At 38.6% G+C, this 14,927-nt stretch overlaps 1 long non-coding RNA gene across 2 annotated transcripts; it reads right to left on the bottom strand.

The window, feature by feature from the left end:
- Positions 1–3,875: 3,875 nt before the first annotated feature.
- Positions 3,876–8,895, bottom strand: LOC116147668 (uncharacterized). Of its 2 annotated transcripts, XR_004131232.2 has the most exons (4): positions 8,645–8,895; positions 6,633–6,703; positions 4,837–5,116; positions 3,876–4,416 (listed from the first exon to the last, which is right to left on the bottom strand). It is a non-coding gene; the product is annotated as an uncharacterized LOC116147668 (long non-coding RNA). The 2 variants fall into 2 exon arrangements; XR_004131231.2 differs by having other exon boundaries at positions 3,876–5,116.
- Positions 8,896–14,927: the final 6,032 nt, after the last annotated feature.

Raw genomic sequence — 14,927 nt, 5'->3', positions numbered from 1 at the left:
TTAGTAAAAGTATTAAAAACAGGCACAATGATAATAAAACTGACTTCATGCTTGGTGACTACATCTGGGAAAGAAGGAAAAATGAAACTGTTCAGGGGCAGTAGAATTATAGTCATGGATTTCTTAAAAGATGTTTGTTATTGTTTTGCAGAGGTGTGGTCAGAGGACCCCTGGGAAAGGGAGATCCCTGAGATTCTTTTAGCAGATCCACAAGGTCAAAGCTATTCATAATACTAAGATGTTACTAGTCTATTTCCCTTTCGTTCCCATGTGGACAGTAGAGTTCACCAAAGGCTACAACAGTATGTGATGACATCATTGCTCTAATAGTTAATGGATTGTGTGCTGCGTATAGTATTTTCTAAGGTAGTGAGTTTAGGATATTAACATCTATATTTTCAGAAATTAACTCAGTTTGTTCTCAGTACTTTTGTTGTGCTCCAACCAGCTCTCTTCAGTTATATCTGCTTTAGTCTCTGTAATTTCATTCTCTTCCAAGAAGTCATTATTTTTAAATCCCAAAGTTTTTCCTGCTTCTATACAGAAACACATCAAGAATTAAGTTTATCTTGTTTGGCAACAATATTAAAATATTTTTCAAAAACATTTTTAATTTTCAAAATTTTATATGAAATGTATTATTTTAGAATGGAATAATGTTTTATTCTAAAATAAAATGTATTTATAATACATTTTCTTGTATTTAAGAATGGATTGTTGGCTTAAAATAGGGAGATGAGAAGATACATCTTTCTCATCTCTTGTCAACGTTGCCTGTGTCTGAAAAAGATGAAACTGACATGTCAGCAAGTTCTCTAATTCATGGAAAGGAAGAATATGTTTCAAAGAAACTGGGCAAAATTGTAAATATAAAAAAATATCAAAAGGTATTTCCTTCAGCTTTATAGATGTTAATAATTTACCTTGTATCTTATGCAATAGAACATTTTCAAAAACTAATATGGTTCCAATTAAGTTGCAGCATCATTTTGGGTCCAATAATTTGGTGTTCAAAAAAAAGGGATTAAGTATTTTCAATGTAGATGTGACAAACTCTTTAAAAACCTTTTACAGGACATTATCATATTGCATTGGCTGGAGTTGCTCATACCATAGCAGACAGACTGGTAAAGCCTTATACAGTTGCATTGCCAGATGCCTGCTAGATGAAAAGTCAGTATAAGAAAAAATGGTACTGCCACCTTCCAATGATACATTAACTTGTCAAATGAAAGATTTAACTGCAAACATAAGGACTGAATCAATACCTTATGTGAAAAATTGTACCTTTGCCTTACAGATGGACTGATGTATAGATAAGTATGGACGTACTGTTTTGCTTGCATTCATTTGGCATCAGCACAAACCAAACACTGAAGATCTTTTATGTGAGTGTTTGAGGACAAACACAGGGTGCTGAAAACATTAACAGTGTTGTATAAACTTTTTTGAATCTCATGGCTTCTCCTGTAAGAACTGTGTTGACATTTATACTGATGGTGGAAAAACAACGGTGGGTTATACAAGTGGTGCTTCAGCATGAATCAAGCTAATGATATCAAACTCTATTAGAAGTCCTTGTATTCTTTTTTTTGTGTGGGGGGAGTGGGTGGGAGGTAATTAGGTTTATTTATTTACTTACTTTTAGAAGGATACTGGGGATTGGACCTAGGATCTTGTGCATGCTAATCAAGCGCTCTACCACTTGGGCTATACCCTCCCCACTGAAGTCATTGTGTTCTTTACTACACACAGTCACTGTTTTTAAACAAGTCTGTTTCACTAGAGAATGTCCTTGATGAAGCAGTAAAAATTATTTTTATTAAATCTCAATTCTTGAGTACATTTTAAGAAATATTCTATGTGATGAAAAGTACCCATAAAGCACTTTTGCTGCATTTTGGAACATGGTGGTTGTCTCCATACTTAAAAAAAATTAAACAAAATTTTTATTACTTTTTTTTTTTTTCTATTATTGTTTGTGGCGGTGGAGGGGTAATTAGGTTTCTTTATTTATTTAAATGGAGGTACTGGGGATTGAACATAAGACCTCACGCATGCTAAGCACACACTTTACCACTGAGCTACACCTTCCGCCCTGCTACTTTCTTCATAGAATAAAAAATTTTTTCACTTGGAAAACCGATAGAAAACTGGTTATTCAGACTTGGGTTTGGCAGACATTTTCTTGAAAAGGAACAAGGTGAGATGGTCACTTCAAGGAAAACAACTGATTGAAACTGTTGCCAATGATAACATTTAGCCTTTCAAGTGAAAATTAGAATTTTGGGAAGCTACTGCGGGATAGTTAAAATTTTTTCTGATGGGATCAACAATACTAATGGTGATTTCTTGATGTTGTATAAAGTGTGTTAACATTTAAAATATCTGCATAATTCAGTGAACTGACATTTTCTAATGACCAATGCATGATGTTACAGAATCATGCATGAGTTTAAAAGATCCTTTCAAAGTGCAAGATAGGCCAGTAGATTTCAATGACTGCCTGTCATTTATTCCTGAACCAGAAACCTTAGACTCACCCTATATTCTTTCTTCTCCTTTGACCCTCTTCATTTTATTTCTCAATAGTTAGTGTAAATTCCACCTCCCAGACAGCCTTCAGCAGATTCACTCATCTTCATTACTACTCCTAATGCTTCCATTTAGAACTTGGGGTAATTTTACTTGTTTCTTAACATTTCTTGATCTTGCTACTGCCCCCTTCCCCTGCTTCTCTGTTTCACTTTATTCTCCAGTAAGCTGATCTGATTATAGCTCTTTATAAAAAACATGCTGATTCATGACTCCATCCTTTACATTCATGTGGTTTCCTTTGTCTAGAATGTCCGCCTCCTTCTGCCTACTTGGAAAACTCCAAGTTCTATCAACATTCCATCCAGGGGTCTCTTTCTCCAGGCAGCTTTTCTGACTTGTATCAATAAGAGTTAATCACTTTATTGCTCTGAGTTACCTTCTCCCCAACCATTGTAGTACTTATTATTCTGTAAAATGTTGGCTTTCTGCAGAATTCTTGTTACAGAATTATATTTTGGTTTGGTGATGTTTACCTATACTGAGCAATGCCATTAGAAACAAGTCTGTGAAACTCTACTGGGTTTCCTAAAGCAATATTGTTGGGAGGTGATTCTTCCAATTACAAGTTTCCTTTTTATAGGGACTTGAGAAAGATATTTCCACTCTTATCATCATATTAGTTATTCTCTGGATATATTTTATTATACAGTACTATTAACACTTTTTTTTGGAGTTGGTTGTCAGACAATTTTAAGCCACAATTGTGGCTCACCTCTAGCAAACCTAAGATTTTGGGATCTATGATAAGCCTCATTTTAGACTCTAGTGTGGTGTCTTGCTTCCTGAGAACTGAAGTCAGGCGTAGTCAGTTTTCCTGTATTGATAGAGAACTGGGAAGGAGTATGAGAACCACTAAGGTGCAGAGCCTGCAGCCTGAGATGGCTGCTGCGTCTGATTTACAGGGCAGTTGTTGCCCTTGGCAGGACAGATAGGTAGGTGGGTGACTCTTGGTGTTTGAGAAGCTTACAGATGTCACATGGTAGTATTTTCTCTTCTACTATATGCTTTATTTTCCCCTTGGAAAGGGGTTGTTGGATAATTTTTAACTTTCCTAAGAGACTGATTACTTCTTCCTCATTGTTTGATACGATGAAAAGTGATGTGCTAATCCCTGCTCTTACAGTATGCTTTTCCCATCTCCCCTTTCATAATCATTTTTCTCCCGCTTTACACAAGAAAGGCATACAGCTTACCTATCCCAAACATAATCCTCGTGCTTTAACCTGGGAATGAAATATTTCTGAGTACTAAAGAAAAGGACCATTCAAAAACCAGTGTCCACGAAGCCTCCTTTAATCACAGTGTTATGTCCTTCTTTGTCATCTATGTATATTTTCGATTAAGGGCAATGACCCTCAGCCATTCTGCCCCACAGAAGACATCTGGCAATATCTGCCAACATTTCTGGTTGTCACAACAGAAGGGCTGGGATTGAGGATCAGTGCTACTGGCATCCAGTGGGGAGAGGTGGGGGGTGCTACAGTGTACATCATACATTGCACAGGACAGTCCCCTACAATGAAGAATTATTCAACTCCAGATGTCAATAATGCCGCAGGTTGAGTAACCTCAAGTTAAGGGAGACACGTGGCTTAAGAAATGAAGGAGTTTTGGCCTATGCTGCAGTATTTCAGATTCAGATGATTCCTTGGTGGAGAAACTGGGACGCTGACAAATTTTCATCTGATGACTTTGATGCTTCCTCTCCTGATAACTGTTAAGACTGAATATTTCTCCTTGGCATTGGCAAGAAATACTGATGGTGGTGGTTTTTTCTTTCATTCAGTGACAAACTCACGGCAAGGTTCTGATCCTTGTCTGTTTCAGGATTAGAATATTTCAATTTTTAAAAATTCTGTAAAGAAATACTAACTCGCTACAAAGCACTAAGTACTAACAAAGACCCACTCACTTGTGTCTCATCTGTACTTCACTTTCTTGTTTTGCATGATTTTGAGGCAGTGAAGGCAAAAATCTCAACATTTATTTCTGACAGATCAACACTACATTTTGGAGTAAAATAAACACACATTGGGAGTACTTTAATAGATTTTTTGTCAAACTTATTCAGACTCATAAGAGAAATATTTTCGTTACCTTTTACCAAATATTATTGGATCGTATAAATACATTTTTCTACTTGGGTTCCAGTTTAGGATGTACTGTTATTTCTCTGCTCACTTATTTACTTTTATCATATACCCACTAGCTTAATTCAGATTAATCTGATGAAAATACCTTGTGGATTCTGCTGTAAGTAATGCACATAGCGATCAGTAATAGAATTTCTGTAAATTTCCACTTATTGGTGATCTAATATCTTCTCTTCATTTTTGTTGTTGATTTCCACCAAGTAGATTAAATTGTGGTCTTTAAAGCAGAAATCCATTTATGAATTAATACAAAACAAAACGTTCCCAAATGCAATCTTGGAGGTAACGCCTTAAACTTTAGAAACCTAGGTTCATTTATTTTGGATTAATTTCTCCCTCTTGGATGTTGGCACATTGTTCTACATCTGTGAAATACAGAATTAGAAAATAAATCATTTTCTACAATGAAATGAAATTATACAAGCACATTAAAGTGTCTCTTTGCCGTATTTTTAAAAAACACTTCCAAATGACATAAAAAATGGAAAAAGGTCTTTATTCAGAACTTACTGAATTTTCATTTTCAATTTTGTGGGTTTGTTTGTTTCTTTCTAACCTCATTGCCACCTAGTTCAAGTTTCACAAACAAGATGCCTCTAAGTGAAAGGCTAACAGGTATAATTTTTAGTTATTTCATAAGAATTTGTAAAGCCTTTTTGGTATTGAGAAAGTGATAGAACCTAAGGTATGTGTAAAAACAGTTTTGAAGAAAACAAAATTGAAAGAAACTCTACATTTGTGTTGTGGGACTATTAAAAATGGTACTTAGTAATAGCTCACTATGTGAGTTTTTGGCATATAACTAAGAAGAAATATTTTTAAATTGAGTGAAGTTGCTATAACAAAATTCTTTCCATTCCCATACTTATTCTGTTCCCACACTTATGTATGTGAACAAAATTCTTTAGTTATTTCATATTAAAATTTATTTTAAGGGAATTCATATAACCGGAATCTGTCCTCACAATAAATAACTTTTATCAACATAAAGTTAGCAAAATAAAGCTCCCATCCATCTCAGTAAGAGACACATTTCCACTTAAATTTTACTTTTTAAAAATTTGTACTTCTTATATTTTTATTTACTAAAATCTGTATTATTCACATTGTTTTGATCAACCATGTAATTGTAATATTATCTTAATCCACCTGACTTTTTAAACCTTTACAAGAAATAAAAAATTCATTTTAAGAAGAAATTTTTTTTGCAAAGAAACATAATAGATGGATTAAGAAAATATTTCCAAGAAGAAAAATACATTCTATTAGGACAAAGCCAGGGTGGGGAACTCAAAAACATTTCTATAGGGGGAGTAAAATGAAGATATGAATTCAAAGGAAAAAGAAGTTATAAAGTAAAAATTCCAACTGTTAAGGAAGGCGTTGTTTGTACATTTTATTTTTTATTTATTTTTATTTAAAAATTAAAAAAATATTTATTCAGGTTTTTTGGGGGAGGAGGTAATTAGACTATTTATTTATTTAAATTTGTTTTTGTAATGGAGGTACTGGGGAATGAACCTAAGTAGTGCTAAGCATGCACTATACCACTGAGCTATATCCTTCCTTACGTCTGTGCATTTTAAAAATTAATGATGGGTGTCAAAACATGGCATTTGGATTTCATTGGACACATGATGGAGTGATTAACAGTTTTATACAAATGTGTTAATATATATAATATTTCAAAATTTATATTATTTGCAATTATTTGAATCCATGCTGAGAATTTCAGGTCAACTTAAACCCTGTGGGAAGAGGCATATGCTATTTCACAATTCTTTTAGGAGAGATGTGAAGGGGAGACCACTGAGTAATTCTTCTCCCTTCCTGTGTTACCCTCATAGGAACATAGACATACAACTGAAGAAGAGAACCTACCTAGGTGTCAGCAGAGGCAGGAAGGAGTGGTCAGTTTTTTTTCCAGTTCTATGCCAGGAAGCCCAGTGAAACTGCGGAAGGAAACAATAAGGCAGAGATGCGCTAGTCTGGAAGCCCCTGGTATTCTGGAAGGCCTGCCCACATCCCGAATTACTAAACCCCAAATCTCCCTTCAGCTCAGTAGACTGTCCTATAACTTTCAGCAACTCTGCCCCACAGCAAAGACCCAGTTTTTCCGTTCCCTTGTACTTTGAACCCCTCTCCCTTAGTTACTTGATGATGAGGATACTGCGCTCTTTCACTACCTGGGAAGAGAACATGACCCGTGTGAAATGTGGGTGGAGGTGGAGGTCATGAGGTCCTGGGGCAAACCAATAATCTTGTATTTGAAGTCATATAAACATGTAAACGCCAGACCCAAGTATAAACATGTAAATGCCCGACCCAAGGTAGAATCTGGAAGCAATGGGTGAAAAGAGGAGTAAGGGCCAGGCATAGGACAATTGCACTCCTGAAGTCTGTCCTTCTGGCGGAAAGAAGTGGCTTTCCTCCAAGGAACCCTACATCTGGGGACCACACCAAGTTTCTTTGACACCAAATTTTCTCCCCATATACATTTGGGGTAGAGACCCCCTTTGACTATTCAATACACCATTTGTAGCACCATTTACACACATACATGCTTACCTAGAGGGGTTTTTTTTTGTTTGTTTTTGATCAAGTCTGGGACCTGTCCCTCACTAGGGACAAACTTGAGAAATGCAAGAAAATTCTTGGTGTGGATCTCTTGGAGGTAAGGAAATCATTGCTCGGGTGCCTGGGTGCCCTTCTGGTCACTCTCCAGGCTTCTGGCTCAGCTTCTCCAGCTCTTACAAACAAGCAGGGGAGATCTGAATGCAGCCCAGGCACTTGGAGTTCAGCCCACAGACTGACCATCCCTTGTAGATACTGGGTACTGCTGAGTTTGCAGTTCTCCATCTCGACTGCTTCTCAGATTGACCACGAGATGTTTCCACCAGCCTCTTGCCTCAGCGCCTCTGACCCAAGCAGCACATGCAAGGAGCTCACTTGTGCTGCCCCCTTCAGTGGTGGCTTCTTGATCACACCTTTTGCCAACCAGGCTGAGACTTGCCTGCCTGAGGTCATACTCCTCTCCATCCTCTACAGCACATTTGCGAGTCACTGTCTCTGCCCTGAGTATGAGTCATGGGGATATCCTGCACCTGCTTAACCATGGGAAGCCCAGAAGTTAAGATGAAGAGGCCACTCCCTTTCTACTCACTCCCTTTCTACTCAAGTTTTTCATCTATATTATCCAACCTCCACTCTAATAACAGGAACATCAAGAAAGACTAGGCCAGCAATTATGTCCATGATGACTATAAGGAGGTAGGAAGATGGCTTTTGAGAAAGGGGAAAAAGATGGCTCATGATTCTCTCTTGGCTGGAAGCCTGGTCCTGCTTAAGGCACTCTGGATGGCTCCTGATTTCCTTGGTCTAAGAATAGATTTCCTTGGTCTGACAAGAGATTTCCTTCCCCGTATACCCCTTCATACCCACTCCCAGGCTGAGAGATGTGATGTGAGGCCAAGAGGATGGTGTCTGAGAGAGAAAACGGCTGTTGCCCAAACTAAGGCCACCTCAGGTTAAACGGAAAGAGTTACACACCCAGACAAACCCGTGAGAACTGAAGGGATAAATGTGCCACCTGCAGTATTCTCCCGGGATCGTCCCCAAAGACCTGGATTCCTTTAATGATTCCGCCAGGACAGAAGCACTCAGAGTACACCTCCCAGAAGTAAAGGGTCTAAAGGTCTGGGCAGATCCCCTCCATCCCTCCCTCGTCAGGGACGAGACTAATTCTCACTGCCTTCCCCCACCTCACTCCAGGACCCCAGGGCCCCACGGAAAGAACACGAGTGGAATCTGGAGGTTCGTATTTCTTCCTCACCACGTCAGCAGGGTAATCCCTGGAGGGGGAGGCGGGGCACAATCACCGTCCCAAATCTCACCCTACGATAGTGTCTCCTGCGCGTTCTTCAGGTATTTGCAGAGCCACCGGATACCCTCTTCCTCCAGGTAGGCGCTCCAGGCCTTTGCACTAGGCATCTCCCATAGAGCCTGGGGTTTCAAACCTCAGCGTCCGTTTCCGTCCAGGCCTTTAAGGCCGGGGTGCAGGCATTTTAACGAGGACTGTCTGAGGCGCGGAGAAGCAGGACTCCCCAGGAGCCCGGCTGACGTACCCAAAACACTGAGTCCAAGGTACACGCCTCCGCGAGTGAGCGGGGAGCGCTCCGGCCCCACCCACCTCAGGGCCTGAAGCTATGATTGGCTCACTGGAACGCCAATCAGAGCTCGGCGGTCTGGGGCGGGAGGAACACAGCCCAACCCTCCTGCTTTCACTGTGCTGGGTTATTATCGGCTCTCCCCTGAGGAAGCCTGGTCCTTGAGGCCCCTTCGTGCGGTCCCGCGGTGACCTGAGATGTCCAGCCCTCAGTCGCCAACCCAGAGGTTCTCCAGGCTTGTCTGCGCTGTTTCTGCTCCCAGGGCTGTGATCCTGGGACTCCGCTTCGCCCTCCTCCAGTCTCAGCTCCCAGGCTCCGTCCTCCCGCCCGCACGGCGCCCCGGCGTTCGGGTCGCGACGCGGCCACCAAGAAATACCCGGACCGAGCGTCCCGGAGCGGCTGCTGTGCCCCGCCACCTGCACCCACTTCTTGGAACTCTGGACCAGGCTTCTTGTAAACTTCTCGCTCCTCACAGCCCCTGAGCGGCTGCTACGCGGCGAATTATTCACCTTCAGGGAGGAAAGGTGTGTAAGGTGCGGGAAGGAGAGAGGTGGACGAGAGAAGGCAGAAAGGGGCAGAGATGGAAGAGGGCGGCCGGCAGAAGGGGGAGGGGGAGCGTTAACTGCGTAAGTTTTTCCTCTCAAGGGTAGTTTCTTTTCTCTGGGTCCACCTCCTTTCTCACCTCAGTTCTCCACTCACCTGCTCACCTCTGCAGCAGGGCCCGTGAAAGGAGCAGGAGGGGGATTTCATTATCAGGTTTTCCAGATGCCACAGCATGAAACAGGAACGTAGAACGTTAAATCCACTCCGGCCGACTTGATAAATGCGAGTCTTAACTAACCCTGGGATCTTCTCCATTGGCAGGTGGAAGAGAGCGACGTTATCTGTCCCTGAACAGAATAATGTGAAATCGCAGGTACCATGGATGTGGCAATATGAGGTCCTGAGAATCCCCAGCACTGGTCTCACTCCTAAGTCCACTTCCAAACCTCATCCACAACCCTGAAAGACTGTATGTGTATGTAAGTATAAATACATAAGTATATATGTTAGTGGAATGGAATAAATAATACCTAAATATATAATATAAATGTATATAATATATATATCTCATATAATTTATAGTAATATATTAAAATGTATTATGTGTGTGTGTGTGTGTATATATATATACACACACACACACCCAAATCTCACCCTGTGTGTGTATGTATATATATACACATATATATGGAATGAAATAGAATACATATATACATACATATATATATGGAATGAAATATATATATATATATATATACATATATATATATGGAATGAAATAGAATACAGTGGAATAGAAAATACCAGCCTGCACTACGGTGGTGAGGGTAACTATAGTTTCATGAACTGTCTCAGTGAAGTATATTTGTGTTTCTGTGTATTAGTAGGTATATATGTATATATAATTAAAAAAAATTTTTGAAAAGCACTGATCCCTCTCCCTGAACTGAACTCCTGGTGCACTTGCTCCCAAAGTAACCCAGACGTTTTCTCCTTTTGAGCTCCCCCGCCAACCTTAGACTCATCTAGAAGGAGGCCCGAGCCAAACAGTGGCCTTCCTTTAGGAAATGGCAAGTGATGGAAAGGGGCCTTGCTTTTTCTTCCTGAAAATAACTGCTGGTTGGGGATTCCATACTGTGATCAACTCATCATTTTTCAGTTACATCAAATCCTTTATTTTAATAATCATGTGCAGAAAAAATTGAATTGATTGTTGATATCCTCCCACAAAAGAAACTTAAGCCTTAGTTAAGTTTACACCAGCAAGTGATTACACCAGCAAGTTGTACCAAACACTTAAGGAAAAAACAATTCTAATCCTACAGAAGTTCTTAGAGAATGTAAAAAAAAAGGATATATCCCCTACTCATTTTAGGAGGCTTGTGTAACCTTTATACTAATAACTTGACAAAGATAGTATAAGAAAGGAAAATTATAAGTCAGTCTCATCCTTGATGCAAAAATCCTAAACACTGTTCAGATGGACTTTCACACAGGGAAGATAAATCTCACACTCAAATAAAAAGAGAAATCATTAACTTCTTGGGAAAGCAGGAGACTGTATAGTACCACTTTCCTTCTAAGGAAAAGAAAGGAGAAAATGTATATATCTGGAAGAGAAAAAAAATCACACAGCTTCCCTGTTTCTTTTTTTAAAAAATTAAAAAAAATTTTTATTGAAGTGTAGTTAATTTACAATGTTAGTTTTAGCAAAGCAATTCAGTTACACATATACATATGTTTATTTTTTCAGATTCTTTTCCATTATAGCTTATTATAAGAAATTGAATATAGTTCCCTGTGCTATACAGTGGGTCCTTGTTGTTTATCTATTTTATATATAGTCATGTGTATCTGTTAATCCCAAACTCATAATTAAAAAAAAAACAAAACCCCTTGGGGTGATGGGTTGTGGATCTCTTACTGAGGATGAGCAACCTATTGAAACCTGTGTTCTGCACCGTGCACTTAAATCTGGGCCAGGTTATTCTCAACTCTCTTCATGGAGATTCTCTCCTTCTCAGCCTCATTTCTCACAAAGAATCACTCACTTTGAATCAGGTGAAATTATAATGCAACCACCTTAGAAAAATGAATGATAGAATGTGTGCTGGAATTAGTTGTTTTTCTTCTACTCCAGTGGTTCTCAAAATGTGGTCTCTGGACCAGCAGCTTCAACATCACCTAGAAATGCATTAAAAATGCAGATTCTTAGGTCTGAACCCAGACCTTCTGAATCAGAAACTCTGGCCATGGGACCCAGGAATCTGCATTTTTAACATGCCCTCCAAGGGATTCTGATGCACTCAAGTTTGGGACTGCCTGCTTGGATTCAACTATTGTACACTCACAGATAAGACTCCATCTGGACCCATACCAGTGACAACTGGAAAAAACCTTTAGAAAAAAATCAACAGCAAAATAAAATCCCATAGTTTTCTTCCTTTCTAATAGCTCTGGGTTTTCAGTACAAATAATTCTTTAATGACAAAGTTTTGAGGTAGCTGGGAAAGATCAGAGGCAGGCAGGCTCCCATTGATGTCCAAATAAAGACTTGTCTTACCTGGTTTTTTAGGATTAAAAACATTTAAAAAATTGTGGGCTCATTTTTAGGCTCAGCACGGAATCACCCTCCTTATGGTTCCATTCTCTCCTTGGTTCAGTCGTTTAACAGTCTCTCACTGTTTGCCTAGTTAAAAGCCCAGTAGAGCCATTTTATTCTCTGAGTATGAGAAGAGAGAAATGCCAATGATTCTTTTTCTGGTTTGACAGAAAAAATTCACAAGTAATTTTGGCTTCCTGCAGATGGAGATGTTAACAATATTATCACTAGAGCACTACATTATTAAGAAAGATGAGTGGTCAGAATTACAAATGTTTTACAGGTTAAGGGGTATTTTATCCAGTCTTGTCCAGAGTCTTTGAGGTCTCGGGATTTGACAAGTTATCCTTGTTAGATATATCATTTACAAAGACAGATTTTTGTTAAAAGATTTGTTCATTGTTCTCCCCAGGTCATGGACAGAAAAGAACGTCTTTTTTTTTTCTTTCTTATATTAGAATTTTGTCACCTGCCTCTCAAGGCTAAGAATTGAAATACCATCATTGGCATTGAGTTAAAAAGTGGGCTGACCCCTTGAGAGAGTCAAATTTATTTGTGCCGTCTTCAATTTGTTTGCTCAATGTCTTGTAGTTTTCAGTGCATTGTTTTCTTTCACCTCCTTGGTTAGATTTATTCCTAGGTACTTTTTTGTTTTTGATGCAATTGTAAATATGACTGTTTTTTAAAATTTTGCTTTCTGATTGTTTGTTATTAGTGTTTAGAAATGTAACAGATTTCTATATACTAATTTTGTATCTTCACTGAATTCATTTATCGGTTCTAATGGTCTTTAGGTGAAGTCTTTCGGGTGTTCTATACGTAGTATAATGTCATCTGCAAATAGTGACAGTTTTACTTCCTCCTTTTCAGTTTGGAAGCCTTTTATTTCCTTTTCTTGACTAATAGCTCTAGCTAGAACTTCCAGCTAGATTGAATAAAAGTGGTGAGAGTAGGCATCCTTGTCTTGTTCTTGATCTCAGAGGAAATGCTTTCAGCTTTTCACCGTATGAGCTATGGGTTTGTCATTTGTGGCCTTTATCATGTCGAGTTATGTTCTATCTATACACACTTTGTTGAAAGCTTTTGTCATAAATGGATGTTGAGTTTTGTCAGATGCTTTTCCTGCATCTATTGAGATGATCATATGACTTTTATCCCTCTTTTGGTCAATGTGGTGTATCACATTGTTTGATTTACAGATGTTAAACCATCCTTGCATCCTGGAACAAATCCCACTTGATTCATCCCTAAACACATCCCTTTAATGTATTTTTGAATTCAGTTTGCTAATATTTTGTTGAAGATTTTTGCATCCATGTTCATCAGGGATATTGCCCTGTAATTTTATTTTCTTTGTGGTGTCTTTGTCTGGTTTTGGTACCATGATGATGCTGGCCTCATAACATGATTTTGGGAGTGTTCCTTCCTCTTCAGTTTTTTTAGGAATAATTTGAGAAAGATACGTAATAACTCTTCTTTAAATGTTTCATAGAATTTACCAGTAAAGCCATCTGGACCTGAACTTTTTTTTTTTTTAACTCCATAAACAATTTCATTGCTAGTAACTGATCTATTCAGATTTTCTATTTCTTCATGATTCAGTCTTGGAAGATTGTATGTTTCTAGGAGTTTATCCATTTCTTCCATGTTGTCTAATTTATTGGCATATAAATGTTCATAATGTTCTCTTGGGTACCTTTATATTTCTGTGGTGCCAGTTGTAATTTCTCCACCTTTCTTATTTATTTGGGCCCTCTCTGATTTTTTCTCTTGAGTCTGGCTAAGTGTTTGTTGATTTTGTTTATCTTTTCAAAGAACCAATTCTTAGTTTCATTAATCTTTTCTATTGTTTTTAAAATCTCTATTTCATTTATTTCTGCTCTGAACTTTATTATTTCCCTTCCTATACTAACTTTGGGCTTTACTTGTTCTTCTTTTTCTGATTCCTTTAGGTGTAACAGTAGGTTGCTTATTTGTGATTTTTCTTGTTTTTTTGGGTTAGACCTGTATCACTATGAACATCCCCCTTAGAACTACTTTTTCTGTGTCCCACAGATTTTGGATAGTTGTGTTTCTGTTCTCATTTGTCTCAAGGTATTTTTGACTTCTTTGATTTCTTCATTGACCCATTGGTTGTTTAGTAGCATGTTGTCTCTGTGTGTGTGTGTGTGTGTTTTGCAGTTTTTCCCTTGTAATTGATTACTAGTTTTATACTGTTGTCCAAAATGATTTCAACCTTCTTAAATTTATTGAGATTTGTTTTGTCACCTAACATGTGATCTATTCTGGAGAATGTTCCATGTGCACTTGAAAAGAATGTGTGTTTAGCTGCTTTTGGAGGGAATGGGCAAAGCAACTGGGCAGACATAAGGGTCATTGACGCAGACGGGTCAGGCATGTTGGTGATTAGGTAAGGATGCTGCAGCCCACTTGCAGTTGTTCCTCCTTCAGAATACACATCCTCTTTTTATCCAGGGAGACTTTAGGAGAGGAATGTGTGCAGATCCAGTGTATATTACTGCAATTTTACTTCACCTAAGGAACAGGAATGTATGTCTTTATTACCGGTGTGTGTATCTCTTCTCAAGGTTCCATCATTCCAACCATAATGCACCCCAATCATTCAATCCCGGTAGAAGTACATTTCAGGCCAGTTTTCAGAAAAGCAGGTTATAGGAGAACATAACCAGAAAAGCATTGTTCAAAAGAGCATATACCTATTTTCTGGTGTTCATGAAGCAGTTAAACCTTAGACTGAACTAGTTAATAAATATTTGTAGCTACAGCTTTTGGTTCTCAGCTTAAGGAATATTTCCTTTTGCCCCTCAGTCTTAGACTAATATTGATTGTGATTCTCTACAACCA

This window comes from Camelus dromedarius, chromosome 19 (assembly GCF_036321535.1).
Source record: "Camelus dromedarius isolate mCamDro1 chromosome 19, mCamDro1.pat, whole genome shotgun sequence".
In the NCBI taxonomy this organism is placed as follows: domain Eukaryota; kingdom Metazoa; phylum Chordata; class Mammalia; order Artiodactyla; family Camelidae; genus Camelus; species Camelus dromedarius.
Note: the sequence above shows the minus strand (reverse complement) of the source record. Positions and strands in the feature narration are given on the sequence as shown.